Source organism: Phacochoerus africanus, chromosome 3 (assembly GCF_016906955.1).
Source record: "Phacochoerus africanus isolate WHEZ1 chromosome 3, ROS_Pafr_v1, whole genome shotgun sequence".
NCBI lineage: Eukaryota > Metazoa > Chordata > Mammalia > Artiodactyla > Suidae > Phacochoerus > Phacochoerus africanus.
In genome coordinates this window covers 138,556,353-138,573,759 of record NC_062546.1, presented here as the reverse complement: position 1 = coordinate 138,573,759, position 17,407 = coordinate 138,556,353, and the positions used below count along the sequence as shown (strand labels likewise).

Genomic DNA, 17,407 nt, shown 5'->3' with positions numbered 1-17,407 from the left:
GAAATTCTGTTACATGTTCTAATGAAGTTGTAATCCATGAGGTTTTTCTTTTGCTATCTTTATTCTTCTATTTGATCTTTGCTAATACTACTATCAAGTTGCTGGAAATACTTTGTTACTTTTAAGTCATACTATCTTGGCTTATATCAAACCTGTGCTTAACCACTCCTATGTAGATAAAGTGAGTCTACTGCAACAGAGACCAAGAAATCACATTTTGGCTTCCTGTTACAGTGACATCAATCAAATGAAAAAACATTTTTTAAAAAGGAAATATACCTTTGAGAGAAATATTCTTAATAAAGCCTGAAGTTGTTCTCTTCTAAATAGCTTTAATTAATTTTAATAACATTCACATGTTCCACCAACAACTGAACTTATGATCATCAGTATACTTTCTTCTTTCTTTTTAAAATATTGTCGACATTCACCAATATTCATTCTTCCAGTACATCGCCCAATGTCTATTACATTGAAAAGGTTACCAACAGTGACGTCACATTCACATCCTTAATGACTAGTATTTTGCTGTGTTCTTCTATGTAATTATCTTAATAATTTTTACACATTTCCTACTAAGGAAGAAAATAACCTAAATAAATAAATAAATAAATAAATAAATAAATAAATAAATAGTAGTAGAGTGTTCTCTCTTTGTCTCTGTTTCTCTCCCCCTTTATCTTATTTGATTTTACATCATTTACTCAAAATAGAAATTCTTTCTTGTTCTAGATATAGCCTGAAAAGCATTAACCATTTCTTAACATCTTCTTTAAGATCTAGAGCTTTTCACTCTATTCTTGCAGGATATTTTAATTTTATTATGGTTATATAATGCTTCTTACATCATTTCTTCATGCATATTTAAAATCTGAGCACATCAAAAAGCCCTAATGTAGTCACAGATATTCTTTCTTTCCTTCACTGAAATCTCTTGAATTCGAAACATCTAAATTTTATTTTTAAATTTATTACTGATTCAAATTATGTTAGTATTTGGAGATGAGTATGTGATCTTATCTACCTTTTTGTTAAATTTAAGATTTTTTTGATCAGGTCATCTATTCTCTCACTAAAACTTATTCTTTGTGTTTTCTAGGAGCAAATGATTCTGAAATCCTAAACCAAGGGTCTGAAAATTAAATACTGTCCATTGTCTACTTAATTTATATACTAATTTAAACTTCCAAAAGTCACATTTCTCTCCATAAAAAGATGTAAATATCATTAGTGCATCCCTTTGTCCCTGATTATTTATTAAAATGTAAATGATGGTAATTATCTCTAATTTGTAACAGTTCTTTCTTAAGCACAATTTCCTTAGGTAAATGTAGTAGCTCACTCAGCCTTTGGCCGACTAGATTAAAAATATTTCACCCACTTCTACTTTTCTGCTGCATAGGTATCCTTGCCACACTGAAATAAAAGATTTTTATTAAAACATAAATAAATTTTTCTTTCTACTGATACTTTCAAAGAGACTATCAACAAATAATAGATTTAGAACAGAGAAAGAGATAACAAATGAAAGATCAGAAAAACCTACCAAATAGCCCTTTGACCATATGATTTGGTCTATGCAGTCTCTAAATCAATACCTAAACCTATGTCTGACACCTTCCTCTTAATCACCCAAACTGAATTGTATTTCAAATAATTAATGTTTATTTTCTCCATAATTCCTTACTCTTGTGCTCTTTATTTACTCTAAGAAATTCTACCAGCCATGAAAGATTGACAGATGGGATACACACTTGCAAAATTTGTTTTCTCATTTCAAAATTTAGGATAAAAACAGAGCAAGAAAAGTAAGAGAGATTAGGCTGGTAAAGTAATGTGAATTCTTGAAGCAGAAAGTGAAAAGAACTCTTTCTATTAGGAAAGCTATGAAGGTAGCTGGAAAAGATTCAACAACCATCATGCCTCCAAATGAGGAAACCCCACTGACCTCTTACTTTTGAACTACCAATTATCCAAGAGCCTTCTTGAAACCTTTCTTAACTGAACTGAGTGACTAACACTGGAATCATGGATGGTTCAGATTTATTTTTTCCTTGACTAAGATGGCACTGAACTCCCCCAATATGTGATTTCCTAATAATCCAGAGCAATATTGGACACTGATAATAACATGCCATGGTATAGTTTTCTTGTACTTCAATTTCATTGAGCTTCTTGGATTTATTGGTTTAAAATTACCAACAAATTTGGAAAATTTTTGAATATTATTTCTTCAAATATTTTTTATACTCAAGTCCTCTGTCTCAAGATTGAATTGCATATGTGAAGTCACTTAAATTTATCACACAGCTATTTGTTCTTTTATTCATGTTTTCAAAGTCATTTTTTTTCTCTGATCTTCATTTTGGATAGTTTCTACTCTATTTTTCCTGGAAGACTTTTGTTTTCATTTCTAGAAGTTTTTTTACTTTCTACAAATAGATTCCATATAGCTTACTTCACTTGCTCAAATTTTTTCCAGTTTCTTGAACATAGAGGTAACAACTTTTAATATGCTTGTATTCATTCTGGATATGTTTCTTCTGGGTTTTTTTTATTCATTATGAGTCATAGTTTTCTTTTCTTTGGCATGACTGGCAATTTTTACTAGATGCCAGACGTTTCGAATTTTACCTTGTGGGGTGCTTTATATATTTGCATTCTGTTATATATTTCTGATTATTTTCTGGGAAACTCTAAGGAACTCTGGTATTTTAAAGGCATACTCTTAAAATGTATTATCTGGGAACAAAGCAGCATGAATCTAGGATTATCTTTTCCTATTACTGAAGCAACACCCTGCTACTAAGGCATCACCACTTTTTCACAAAATATGAGATTTTCTGGATTGTGAAAAAAACAACTTTTCCAGGCCATATTTGAGTTCTCTGGATCCTTCCCTCTGCTCCTTTCAGATGGTCGCATTCTGTCCTTGAGTAGTTTCTACTTAGATGAACACTTGCATGAGACTCTCTGAAAACCTCCAGAATATGCTCTCTATGTAGCTCCTGCCTCTCCAGAACTTTGCCTTGTGACATATCAATACCTTTGTAGGCACTATGCTCCATCTCCTCAACTCAAGAAATTCACTAGGATTCTCCCTGGTTCTCCCTTTCTGGGCTGTACGTATCTTGGAAAGAGTTAATCAGTAAGTTAAGGCAATTACAGGACTAACCTTTTTCCCTCTGTCTTTCAAAGTTCAGAGATCACCATCCTGCACTGCCTGGTATCTAATAATTGAAAAAAACAAATAAATAATTGAAACAAACAAATAAATATATTTTTCATGCTGTTTTCATATGAAAGTATAAATCCTGTAACTCCACTCCATCTTGACTGGAGGCCATAGTACCCTAGGAGTTTATTTTAAAACCATCCTATATTTATAGTACAAAGTCACTTTTAAAATATAAAAAAGAACTAGCTATTGAATAATTCATATTTAAAAGTCTCAGAAACAGGCAACTGTTGAGACTTTTTTTGGAAAGGAGTCAGGCTTAACGTTTTATAATAGTTTTCACACAGTTTTATAATCAGTTAAAATTAATAGTCCCTGAATGCCCAGAAGTCCAACAGTAAAAAGACAGTTTTTGTGCATGGCCTTTGCTATTTTCAATGGCTTCAAATTTTAGCAAAAAATCTTCACATTTTCAGACAGAGAAAATTACAGTGATGCTTTAAAAATAACAATATAGCATCAGTTGAAATGTGGTCAAAGAGCTTTAGCTTAAATCTAATTGTAAAATAAAACCCACTTGCATTGCTCTTTGTATACATCATTTGAAGTTTTAACACATATGAATTATGTATAAGACTTTGAGTATAGGATAATAGCAAATTTATAAATTTTAAAATGAAATACACACAGTCACATATAAACCAACATAACTATTGTTAAAGTAGAAGCCCACACTTTATATACAGTAATAATGAATGCTATGAGTGGATGGGAAGATCATTCTATCTTGGTGATCTGAGTTTAATTTGATTGCCTATTAGAGTCACAGTACAGCCCTTAAAAGTGAAATATTCTTTTAAATATTAGGAACAAAATTTATTCATTTTTATGAAAATATAGAGCAAAGCTTTTACTATATTTCAAATTTGTAGGCATAGTTCTCAAGCAGAAATTATCTGTTTTTAAGGGAGATGAACACAGATAGCATCATAATGTTTGTTTATAAGATTACATATTAATCAATTAATTTATATCCTAACATTCAACTCTCAGTCTCATTCAATTTGGTGTACAATAAAGTTCTTGAATTTCTCTACTCTGCCTCTTTTTTTTCAGGTAATAAATCTCAAAGGTAAATCAAATTAAGTTCTCTTTGTGTTTTAGCACTCTATTTACAGTTATGTTGTGGTGTTTCTTATAAATAATGTGCTAAAAAGAGAAGGAAAAATGATAACAGGGAACACCAATAAAATGAATTCTCCCAAACCATACAAACTAAGACCAATAAATCTACAATGAAGGTATTAAAAATGGTCAGCAATGATACTTCTGTTATTGCCCACCCCTTTCTGTCTTCCTGGATAGTGTCTATACCATTTTATCAAGTCCATTTTCTCAGGCCCAGATTCTCAAATCGCCTTTGAAAATCACAAATATGATATGGCCCTAGAGGTAGCCCAATCCTCTAAGCTCAGCAGTGTAATACACTCTAACTTTCCAGGTTTAAAGTAATGTTTCTTCCATCCCCTTTAGCATGTGAATGTATATAAGTAAAAAAATTGATTTGTACAGTATGTCTTGGGTTCTGCTAACACAGATAAATAAAATTCAATTTACTTCAGTTTTTGTGTATTTTGTCTTTGTCCAAAATTTTAAAAAGTTTTGTAACTATGATGTGGAAAAAATACAATATTTAAACCAATTTTGTATTATGAAGAATTCATATATAGATTTTTCTGTAATACAAGAGAATAGTGAATTTAAGAGTTACTATTGTTCTGACATGCTTGACAGTTAATTGCCTACCATGCATGATTCCAGATGCACTCAAAGGTTCTGCTTTTTAAGAGAAAAAGGGAAAAAAAAGTCCCTTTATTCTTGAGCTGATTCTTGGTATTCCTACCTTTAATACCAGTCATTTGGCTTAAGCTTTGACCTTGTTTAAATGCAAATGTTCTTGAGAGGAGTAAGAAGTTCAATTTCTATCATGTGTCTATGCTTTATTGGTTTGTAAATACTGGACTAGAAGGAAAAGTTCAGAATTTAATTGCACTGTTAACTAAAAATTTGAAGAGGGAATATCTCTGAGAATAGAAAGATTATGAAATGCAAGAACAGAGGATATTCAATGTCAATAAAATATACATTTTCTCATTCTGTATTTTCTTACTGTACATTTCTTACTAATATGCCATATTTTAAAAAAGGATGTTTAAATACAAGTAACTCCACACCTCAAAATGTTTATAATATTTTTGATGTTCTATATCTTACTTTTTCCACTTTATAATTTAAAATTACTATCATTTCAGTGGAATTTTTAAGTAATAAATATATTCATATTTTCAATAAGAATTTATCTAAATCAAAGAATGACGCTCTAACACCCATGCCAAAACGTGAATATGGTGAGGAAAGGCACCTTCATGTGTTAAATCTAATTTCTCTTATTTTCAAAAGAAATGTTGAAGACATAGAGATTCATTGGTTTGCCAATTATAGTCAGAGGTGCATCTTAGATTAGGACAGAGATCTCCTAATTGCTAGTCCTAGTAATTTGCACAGGTGGTCAGTAATATTCTTCCATTCACCTCCCTGCAACAAGGCCTCCCATCTTTCCCTGCATTTGTCTTTTATCCTAAGTGTGCTCTAAAGGGCAATGTCAATAAAATATTACTATAAATGTATATAATTATAATTGAGGTTGTATAAATAATTCTTAAGGAATTATTCTAAGGAATATCTATATTTTAAATTGAGCTTATTAAAGTCAAATATCTAAGTGCAGAAAATCACACCGCAGTATGAGAAGAGCCCGGTACTAAGAAATCCACTCTATGTCTTCCATCCTCTACCAAACCATTCACTTGCACTACTGTTGGAAGTATTTTCTAAGCATGTATCATGTTAAGCCTCTAATCACAGAGTTGTTAAGATGCTTCACACTGGCAGTGGGAGAGGAGGGGAGTAGACTTGATAGGCTCTGTAGATATGATGAGAATAAAAATAAATAAAGCCTTTGCTCAAAGGTTGCAAAAATGATGTAATAAACACATATAAGTCAGATTTTGAGCAATATGGAAGAACTATTATATATCCCTAATATAATCCTAAAGCTTTTATAGCAAGATGCAAGGAGAAAAGGACAGAATCTGAGCCAGGTAAACAAGGCATGAAAAATTATATGTCACAATTGATACATAATAGAGAAACATGAATCTACTGGAAAAAAATTTAGGCAGAACTAAGGTCATTAGGACAAGCAAAAGGACTGTCAGGATGCCAAGTTTGAATAGACAAATGAGAGAAGCCTTTTAGAGCAGAAGGTCAAAAGAAAAGGATTATACAACATCATAGGCAAGAATAATAAAATGGAAAATAGAGACAAAAAAGCCAAAAACATTGAGACCTGTCACAATAAAAGGAGTTTCCTCTGGAAACATGTTGGAAAGGAACTTATTCCACATACAAGGTATTAAGTAGGTAACTGTCTACCAAGCTTCATTTCAGATGCTTTGGAAGGTCCTATATATTAAACAAAAAAGAAAAAAATGACTCCTTTATTCAGTGATTTAATATTTCATTTGATTTAATATTTAACACTTCAAATATGTGGCTTAGTTTTAACCCTCCAACAGAAAAAAAAATCTGTTGTCAATTCTTTTTACCTCAACAAGGTTATGTGAGAATTCATGGTGAACCACCAGCCTTCATACCTCTGGAACCTATAAGATGAGTAAACCACTCTATGGTTTATACACCGGTAGTTTCAACATATTTTTCTTCATGTTATTTTTGCACTGCATATATGCTTCCTGAAAGTAACAGTGAACTAATAACTATGTGTATTCATGTCTTCCTCGTCTAACATTCTAATTTAAAAATTAAAATACCTAAAGTAAGGCATCATAATTTTTATTAATTCTTTGCCCTCAAAACTTTATATGGAATCTTATACATGGTGGGCATTCAGTACTGGTTGATTTGAACTTTAATAAAGGTAGTTTTGTTCAAGAAAAAAAGCTATTTTCAGCCATGTAAGTCATACTATTAATTTCCCTCATCGGCACTCTGAGAAATTTTTTTTAATTTGAATAAGCTCCCCTCTCTTAACTTGGTTGCTATGTTTTAAATTTCACTGCCCTCACTACAGAATTAGCGTTAAGCATTGTGTTAAGAATCCAAATTATGTTTCTACTTATGTCTGACTTACTCTTTGTCCTTGTATGTCACAACTTTTTTTCTAGATCTAAATTTCAGATAATACTATTGATTTTTTGTGTGTGTATGTAATGTAGAGAGGTGCCCTTTATCCATTTTCAGTAGGGCATGATTTTCCAGTAAAGTAATATTTTGATGCAATACTGAATGAGCTACCATAAATCCTCTCTCACATATTATTATATAAACATATATGTTTAAATATACATACATACAGAGTCTCACCTATTTATCTTTCATATCAATAGATTCTATTTGTCTAGGGTTTGGGGGAAAGTTTGTATCAATGGAGTAGAATGTGTCCTGTTCACATCAGCGCTCACAAAAAAATGTGGTTTACAAAGGGGTCTAAGAAAGCTTTATACAATGATAACATTTTATCAAGATACCAAGTCTTCCCCAGCAAATTCTTGGCTGCTTATAATAGCTTCTTCAACTTGCATAAATATTTCTCTTTTTGTCAATGTACTGTAATAAGATATTTTGATATGGGAAAATTTAGATGAACTCAGATATGACATGGTGATCTTATTTCAATCAGCCTATACTAGGTTTTTTTTAAGCTCCTTTTCTCTGCGTAATATATTTTTTTCTCCTTAAGAACATTTACCAGTAGTTAGTAATGAACCTATTCCAGTATGTACAGATCACACCCTTAGAGCCTGGGTCTTTTCAGATTCTTTTGAGTAAACAGCCTACTCCATGACCTTCCTTGCCACCTGCCACAGCCAATGGACTAGGTGGACAGTCAGCCCAAACTGGGTCAATTGTAATGTCTCCAAGGAATGTAGAATCATTACCCAGAGAGATTAGAAAATGTAGTCTCTGTGTGGCTGTCACTGAGCTATCAGGAGCAATTTGAACAGAGACAAAAGATGAAAGAAGCTGACTCACAAAAAGAAGCAGGGAAGAGAGAAAATATGAACCCAGAAAGAAAGGCAGAGAGCAAGAAACAGAGGTAATAGCTTTCTTAGTGTCTGATTATTTTACAGTTCTCAGTTCTTGTTCCCCTGACTAAATTCCATTTGGAATTAGGAAAAGTAGAATAATCATAAATATTCTTCACCAGAGCATAATTCAAGTTGGCGCTGCCAACAACTTAGGACTATATAGGCCTCATAGTAAATACTAAAAAAATGGTTATTGATTTTAAAAACTATATAGATATAGTTTATATATACATATGTATAGACATTAGTTTGTTTAGATAATTTAGTTCCAAGGAATCAAATGGATTATTTAGTAATCTCATATCTGAGAGAATCATGTTACAGAGTCCTTCCTACGTGACAGGTGTTAAATCAATGGTTTTACATTACCTCATTTTATCCTCCAACAAACCTGGAAGTTATATGCTATTTCCAGCATTTTACACATGATGAAACTAAAACTTAAATAACTTTCCTAAGGTCATAGAGGTACTAAGTGGTGACGCCAGAATATAAATTCTGGTCTCCGTTCTCCCCAAAGCTCTTTTTTTTTTTTTTTGCATATTTAATTCCTGTAAAGTTGGTCAGGTTTATTTTTAGGTACCCAGTTTTTGACTAGGCTATTTTTCCCGTGTAATGATTAAAACACAAAACTAAAGATCACTGAAGATTGCTTAGAATATTTATAATTATAAACTTGTTAAAGTAATAAAGTAAATAAAGTTGTGATTAAAGGACAAATTTTGAGGTCAAAATTAGCTAATTGCTCAAGAGTAAAAGAGCATGGAAATCACTCAAATGCAATGATTTAACATAGGACTGTATTCTGATTGTGTCTTATAGGGAATAAAATGATATATTTCCAATATCTTTAATTTCAACATTATTACCTTTTATGAAGATAAAGTTGGCAACTTGTTTGTTGAGAAATATATACACTTAGTATTTTCTAAACATGTAAGGAAAAAAAGGAATGGATAAATACCTTTGTAATAAGAAAATCTGAAAAAGATGATTAATAGAAATGAATATTTTTACAGTATTATTGTATAAGCCCACATTGAAATAGCTTTTACACATGTGAATAAAATGTTTCTTATTAATAAAATAAGTTTATCTCTGTCAGCAAGTATGCAAAATTAAAGTACTACATTATTTTTAATATAATTTCAAAATTTTACCTTTTAACAAGTGTTAGTGTGAAACTGCCTGTCCAATGAAGAGACTGGTCCAAATTAATGACGCAGGTAAAATATATTCAATCCCTAAATCTGATTTCTACAAAATAAATATATGCAAATAAGTTCAACTAAGCTACTAAAATAAGTCTGTTATTAAGCAATATTATTTGCAATTCTGTTTCGTTAGTATGTCTAAAGACAAAAAAGGGACTTAATTCTTGTAAAAGCTATTAATTATAACATTTAAAATTTTTTTGGGGGGGGAGGGGCTGTGCCCGCGACATATGGAAGTTTCCGGGCTAGGGGTTGAATCGGTGCTGTAGCCACCAGCCTACACCACAGCCACAGCAACGCCAGATCCTGGCTGCGTCTGCGACCTACACCACAGCTCACAGCAACTCTGGACCCTTTAACCCACTAAGCGAGGCCGGGGATCGAACCCACGTCCTCATGGATGCTAGTTGGGTTCGTTAACCGCTATGCTACGATGGGAACTCCTAAAATTTTAAAGTCTTGCAACTAGAAGGTTAAAAATAATTTGCACATATTTAGGAAAATAATTTTTAAAGCATCACTTTTCTGAAAAATTTTAGAATAGAAGCTAGAATATAGTTATACATTTTAAGACTTTGAGAAAGTTTCCTTCAACGATTTTAAAAGAATTTCTTTTCTTACAGTTATTTTTTTGTTTTTAATGAAAAAGAGATTGAGAGACCAGTACACTCTTTGAGACAGCCTCTATATATTAAACAAATTTGAATTACAGAGAAGAATCCGGAAATGGGAAAGGTTTTCTAAGTGCAGAAATCCTCAAAAATAAGATAAATATCTATAGAACCAAAAATGGAATCAGATATGAAAATCAAAAAGCAGAATTGAAACTTCAGATCTCCTGGGCTTTGTCTACAGCAGCAGGCAGAGTAGACAGGGAGAAGAAGAGATTTAAAATGCCTCATGGAAATAAGACACTAAATTCAGGCTCACTATTTGAATCCAGGCCTACAAAGGGAGAGGGGGAGAAAAGAAAAGCTATAACTTTTCCCAAGGAAATGATATATAAAGAGGCATAACGGAAGACATGGGGATGAAACAGAAACATCTTTCCACTGAGAAGAGGTACCAAGCTGCTTGCTAGGCCATAACACAATCTGAGTTTTTCCCAATAACCCCAGAAGATTAAATTACTAAATAGATAATATAAGATCTGGTTATATACACAGGACCATAAGAGCCAAATTAAGACACACAAAACTACAGATAAGGGAAACACAAGCATAGAGAAGGGATGGGAGGCAGCAACTGTCCTCAAAGACAGGCCTACAAACCAAAATTCCAAAACAAATGAGGAAAAATTGCTAATAGCAACAGCTTTAGAAAATCAAAATTCAAGATATTGTTATTTTAGACACAATACAAAATAATATACATAAGATGACCTTAAAATAAGAACACTGCAGCTTCTAAAAGGTATAGGAGAAAGGAAACCATGAAACACAGGAGCAGGACAACATGAAAAACAACTGGTTGCAAATATCAGATATTAAAAATGTAATGACTGAAAGTTAAAAATTAAAAGATTGTTTAGGTTGAAAAGGGACACAAAGAAAGGACTAGAGTATTTTCTTATTTTTGTAAAGAATGTACATAGGATATAGAAGAGCCAATAAAATAAAAGAGTAAAAATACAAAAAAAAGATATTCAAAGACAAATGTCAAATGATAGATTTAGTAACAAGATCCAATTTAATGTCTCATAGGAATGCATGAGAAAAACACTGAGGAAGTGCTGGAGAAACAACATTCAAATATGTAAGGCTAAGAATATTCTAGTACAATTGGAAAACATGAATCTTCAATTGGGAAGCACACATGGAATGGCAAGCAGGATAAATAAGAATGAATCACTATAGCAATGCAGCATTGTAGTGATATATGGTAGTAGCATAGTACTAAACAATAGTAACAGTCAAAAATTAGTGCAAGAATAAGTAATGAAAAAAGAACTTCACATTTAAAAATAAATCAGGGCAGACTCTTCTCCCTACAAGGCCTAATAAGTTAAAAAGTTCAGTGCATTCCTTTCTAAAATAAAGTGTTAAATAAAACTTTCAGAATTCCAAGTAGCAAACACTAAATATTAGGGTTTTTTCTCTTCCATTCTTTTTCCATCCTTTTTTTGTCTAACAGAGCTCAATTTGAAAGAACTGAATTAATTGAATAACCACACCTTTAAATTAAAAAGCACCTTACCACTATCTCTGCCAGTAATCTTTATTTTTGCCATTCTTTCAAGATCACTATTCTTATTCCCCTCATCCCATAGCTAATATGCTTGAACCTCCCCTTAAATATAACTTTTATAAAATATGTAGTGTTTTGTGGGATATTTCTAATTTACCTACATAGTATAAATCTCATTTTGCTTTCTACTTGTTATCCAAACCTCTGACTAGAGGTCTTTCTTTTACTGTTGATGGAACATGCTCCTTTGTTCTTAATATTTCATAGTGAATTTCGGTAAACACCCACAGCATTTAAACATCCATCACATCTTTCCGTGATGGACACTGAGGTTATCGCCAACTCTATTACCACAAGCAATACCATAATAAATATCCTTGTCCTTATCTATGTATGGATGCTCTGAAAATTTCTGTGTTACATCATACAGATCATATGATCATAGAATATGATTAATATTTAACTTCGAAAAAATTACTTTCCAGATTACTACACCGTGAGTGAAAGTTAACACTACATACACATTTACCAACACTTGTTGTTTCCACCCTTTTGAAATAGTTTTTTCTGACATGAGTAAAGTGATCTTTCACTGCTTTAATTTGCATTTACATGATTATAGGTATAAGAGTTTCCTTGGATACTGTTCAGATGTGCAGCCTAATCTATGGTAATTTGCCTATTTCATTGGTCTATTTTTTTTTCCCATTGGAGTTCTAGGTTTTTCCTTGATTAACAGAAGTTATTTCTGTATAAAAAATAACAATCCCTTCTTAGTTTTAAATGTAGCCAATAACTTACCCTTTGTCAATGATATCCTTCATTGAAGGGAAAATCTTACTACTGACATCATAGCAACTGGTTTTTTCATCTTATAATTTATGCCTTGGGGGTCTTGCATAAGTCTTTTCCTACCTATTGTCCACAAAACTATTCTGCTAATTTTCTTCCAAATAGAAGAAAGGTAGAAGAATAACTTTATAGTCTATGGTGCTCATGCTGCAAATTTCACATTATTTGTCTATAATGTATCTGAAACCTGTCTTTGTATTAGAGATAAGAAGTGCCTAGGTTTTGTCCTTTCCCCTAATTAGAGAATCTGTTTTACGTAATATCTTTTAACCATTGATTTGGGGTGCCATATTATAAGATATCATGTTTCCATAAATTCATGTATCTATTTCTAAAGTTTCTATCCTGTTTCATTTATCTACTTGTCTCTTCTGGCATAAAGATAATATTAGTTTTATAACTAGAGCTTTGCAGAATGTTTTAATATCCGGTCAGTATTCTCATTTATCTTCTTCAAGTAAACCTAGAAATCTATAGATGTTTAGCATAAAATACAAATTTTTGAATGAATTTGTTCAGTTATACCATAGATCTAACACAATTTTTTTGAGATTACATTGGATGTGTAAACTAATTGGGAGAAAACTTGTATTATTTGACATTTAGTATGTTATGCCATTTCACCATGAATGTGATATACCTTTTTATTTATTCAAATTTGTTTAATAAACTTAATACAATAACCATTTATATTTTCTTTTCTTTTTCTTCAGTAGGTGGCAGCAGTTTTAATAAGCAAGGGAGTTAATAAGCAGTTTAATAAGCAGGAGGCTTGTTTTGGGCAAACACAAGACAAGGAGATCGCCATCCCCACCTGCCAGAATCTTAAGAATTTTTAAATAGAGGTCTTAACAGGGCTTAATCCCATATACAGTCCAGGTGGTCTCAATAACACATTACTCTCAAAGCTGTATCCTTGAAGTGGGTTCTAATATGTTCAGAAAAGGGAACATATACTCCAAGGAAGAAGAGGAGAGGGGGTTAAGGAATTTGTGAGTTAAGTGGCAATCATGTCTTCTCAATGACCTCCCATGAAAATTACTGATAGAAAAATAAAGTATAAAATATTCTATGCCATATGCTCTTTTTTAATTGGACTTCTTAGATTTTATAGGATAGGACAATAATGCTATTCAGCTGCAAACATGCCCTATTCTTCAAGAAAAGGGGAGAATGACTCCGGGGGAAAAAAAAAAAAGGCTTATATATACAGAGAAGAACAATTTGGTGGTTGCCAGAGGCTGAGGTGGAGTTGGGTGAATGAAATGGGTGAACTGGGGTCAAAAGTACAAACTTCCAGTTATAAAATAAATAAGTCATGAGCATGCAACGGACAACATGGTGACTAAACAGTTATATTTAAAAGCTGCTGAGAGTAAATCTTAAATATTTTTATCACAATAAAATATTTTGTAACTGTGTATGCTGAAGGATATGAACTAGACTTAACTGTGGTGATCATTTCACAATATATACAAATAGCAAACAATGTTGTGCACCCTAAACTAATATAATGTATATCAGTAATATTCATGTATGATTTTGCTATTTGGATGAGACTTTGGACTTTGCCTTTAGAATTAACTCTCAAAAGATTTAAGACTTGGGTTTACTTGAATGGCATGAATGATGAGAATGGCATGAATTTTGTGGGGCCAGGAGTGGAATAGACTCAATTGTGTCCTTCGAAAATTAACACTTTGGAAGTCCTAACTGCCAATGTGATGATAACTGGAGGTGTGGTGATAGTTAGATTTCAATGAGGTCATGAAGCCCTTATGATTAGGGTCCTTATAAGAAGAGACATCAGAGAAATTACTTCCTCTCTCTCTCCACCATATGAGGACACAGTGAGAAGGTAGACTTCTACAGCCCTAGAAGAATGCCCATATCAGAAAGCTGAATCTTCATGTTCAACTTCCCGACCTCCAGAAATGTGAGAAATAAATTCCTGTTGTTTAAAGCCATCCAGTCTATGGTATTTTGTTTTAACAGCCAAAGCTAACTAAAACGAATTTTGTCCAAATTTCTTTGTATTTATTTTATTTGTTTTTTTTTTTTTTCATTTTTCCTTTCCTGCCCTGCACTTGACAGAGCAAATTTCCTTTGATGGGTTTAAATTCATACATTCTTCAATTTTTTTTCTGGTTGCTACCTCTCATTTTTTTAATTTAACAATATATCTATCTTGCTGAAATATAAAATAGATACTTTAATATAGAGAAAAGATAATAGATACTTTAATATATTTTACCTTCCATGGCCTTCTCCTCCAGCAAGTTCTTTCACTAGACTTTTAAAAAATGCATTCTAGATTAATAAAGACCTATTTTTAAAGAAAATATAGACACATATTTATGATCTTAGGATAAGAAAAAAATATTCTTAAGCCAGATCCTCTCCCAAAAATGTGAGTAATGCTAATTTTTTGTGTTGTTTCAGACAGGTAATAGAGAGTCAAATACCAAATGCCTGGTTTCATTCTTTTTTGAAATTTTGATTACTAGGTCAGAAAGAATCAACTGAAGTTTCACCCAGAGAGAAACTATGTCTTATTTTGCCCATGAAGATTTGGAGACTAAGTAGATTGGAGAGGAATAAGTAAATTCTGAATCCCATCTAAAGTTAACTCATACTCCATGGTGCTCACACTCCTGGCAATAGTTCCACCCGAGCAGAGTGGCGAATAAGCTTGATCCTTCCCCTCTGTTTCAATCTCCTCGTTCTCAGCTATAGACAGGTTTTGCAGCACGTAAGCCATGTCTTTCTAAAAATCACTCTGGGATCTTCTGGGAACAGAACGGAGATTTGGGAAACCTGTGCGCCTCAGGAGGACATGGAAGTTGCCGCCCCTTCCTACACGCCTCGCTCTATGTATTTATCTCTTCACCAGACTGCCCATTCTCAATATGCTCGAGGTCTCAGTTTTCTGCAGAACTTCTTTCCGGAAGAGGCACACCCTCTTTCCGTCCGCCTCAACGGTGGACCCACTGTCAGGGCAGATGAGAGGTGGGACAAAGGCCCCAGGATCCAGGTTGTCTCCCAAGTGGGAACTACAATTCTCTGCGGCGGCTGCCGCGGAACCGCTGAAGCCACACTGCGCCTGCGCATCCATGGTTTGTTGTTCCCGCCAATTCTCGTGGTCAGCTCGCCTGACCCAGTTCCTTGATCTGTGGAGACGTTCGAGCCCGCGCAGCTGCCGGAGCTGCTTAAGCTTTAGTACAGAGGCCCTTTCCCAACATCCAGTACTATTGGTGACTCAACTATGGCGGAGAGGTAAAGAATTACTTTCGACCCTATGGATTTTCATTTGCGTTGACAGATGATACTTACTTTCGCTACCAACCCTTCAGCAACTACAGAGATCTGGAAAAGGCGATGTAGACGTGTATTGTAAATGCTGAACTCTCATGACCATGCCCATGTATATCATCAACAGAGCACCAATGAAGGACTGGAGTTAAGCATCCTCTCTAGAAGAAGAGGCGTTTGGTGCTGGGTCTGAGATAAATCAGAAAATTGCCTCCCACAGTGCGTTCTGAAGTAATTGAGTATTTGAGGCTTATTAATGTGGTTGAAACGTTACAAAGTTCATCTAAGTGAAAAAGTTACCCCTTTTGTCAGAAAAATCTATAAACATGATTTAAAAAATGCATTGAAGAATATACTTTGGTTAATCAAGATTTTCTAGAACATTGGTTTAAGATTTTAGCCCTTGCTTCTGAAACAGTTCTTGAGGAACTTAAACAAAGCATCAATGTTGGGAGCGTTTAAAGAAGGTAGCCAGCAGATATCAGCGTTTCATAGAAAATGCCAAATGTGGACCCTGGCATGAATGAGAGATCATGCATCAGTACTGTTTTCCACAGCTGGATATCAGCATTAGTGAAGGAATCAATCATTTTCTGAAGAGCCATTTTAGGGTTCATCCTAAAACAGATTGCATCCTGTGCTATTTATTTTTCAGAAAGTGAATCATTTTGATCCCTTTACTATTCTAGCCATAAACTCCATCTGCCATGAATTGGATACTATTCCCACTAGTGAAGAGCGAAAAGAGGAGAAGGAAGTTGAATCTGGTATCAAACACAGAATCTATAAGATCAGTCTAGCTACTTACGTAAAAGTTTCTGAACAGTTTCTTGAAAGTTTAAGTACATCCCAAAAGGAGAAGTAATCAGGAAGAGTGATTTACAAAAGCCCTTCTGAAGAACCCCCATCAAGCCAATGTAGGTATCTTCTACCTTCAACCAAGAATCAAATACTTAAAGAACCATTTAATATTGTAGAAGCCATGTGTGAATTTTTAATGCTCAAAGCAGGTTTTTTGTTGTTGTTGTTGTTCCTAAGAAATAATTATGTTGAGAAGATTCCTAAGACCACTGAAAGAGAATGTCAAGTTTCCTGGAAGGAGCTGTAATGGGCAGAATAAGTGGATTTCAGGTAAAATTTATAAAATTTAATATTATACAAATAACTTCTAGGATTTCTGATATGAATACACAGTTCTACCAGTTGCCATATTCAAAGGTAAGTGAGCAGTAATATGTCTAAGACTTTAATCTTGGTTCGCTGGATACAACCTCCACATATCTGAAATGAAAGTTCTAGGTGAGGGAGTGCTTTGTCCTTAAGTCTTGGACAATTACACATGGAGTGTGTATTCAGCCAGTCCCTAATTTTGCTTACTAATAATATTGGTCAAGCCGCACCCCACTGCCTATCTTTTAAAAATTATTTTGAACTGGACATCTAAATCTTCCAAAACTTCAATTCGAAAGATATGTTACTAGATCTACAATATT

The 17,407-nt window shown here is 33.3% G+C and overlaps 1 pseudogene; it reads left to right on the top strand.

Annotated features, from left to right (window-relative positions):
- Positions 1-15,438: 15,438 nt before the first annotated feature.
- LOC125121961 (DNA primase small subunit-like) lies at positions 15,439-16,811 on the top strand (annotated as a pseudogene).
- The last annotated feature ends 596 nt before the right edge of the window (positions 16,812-17,407 follow it).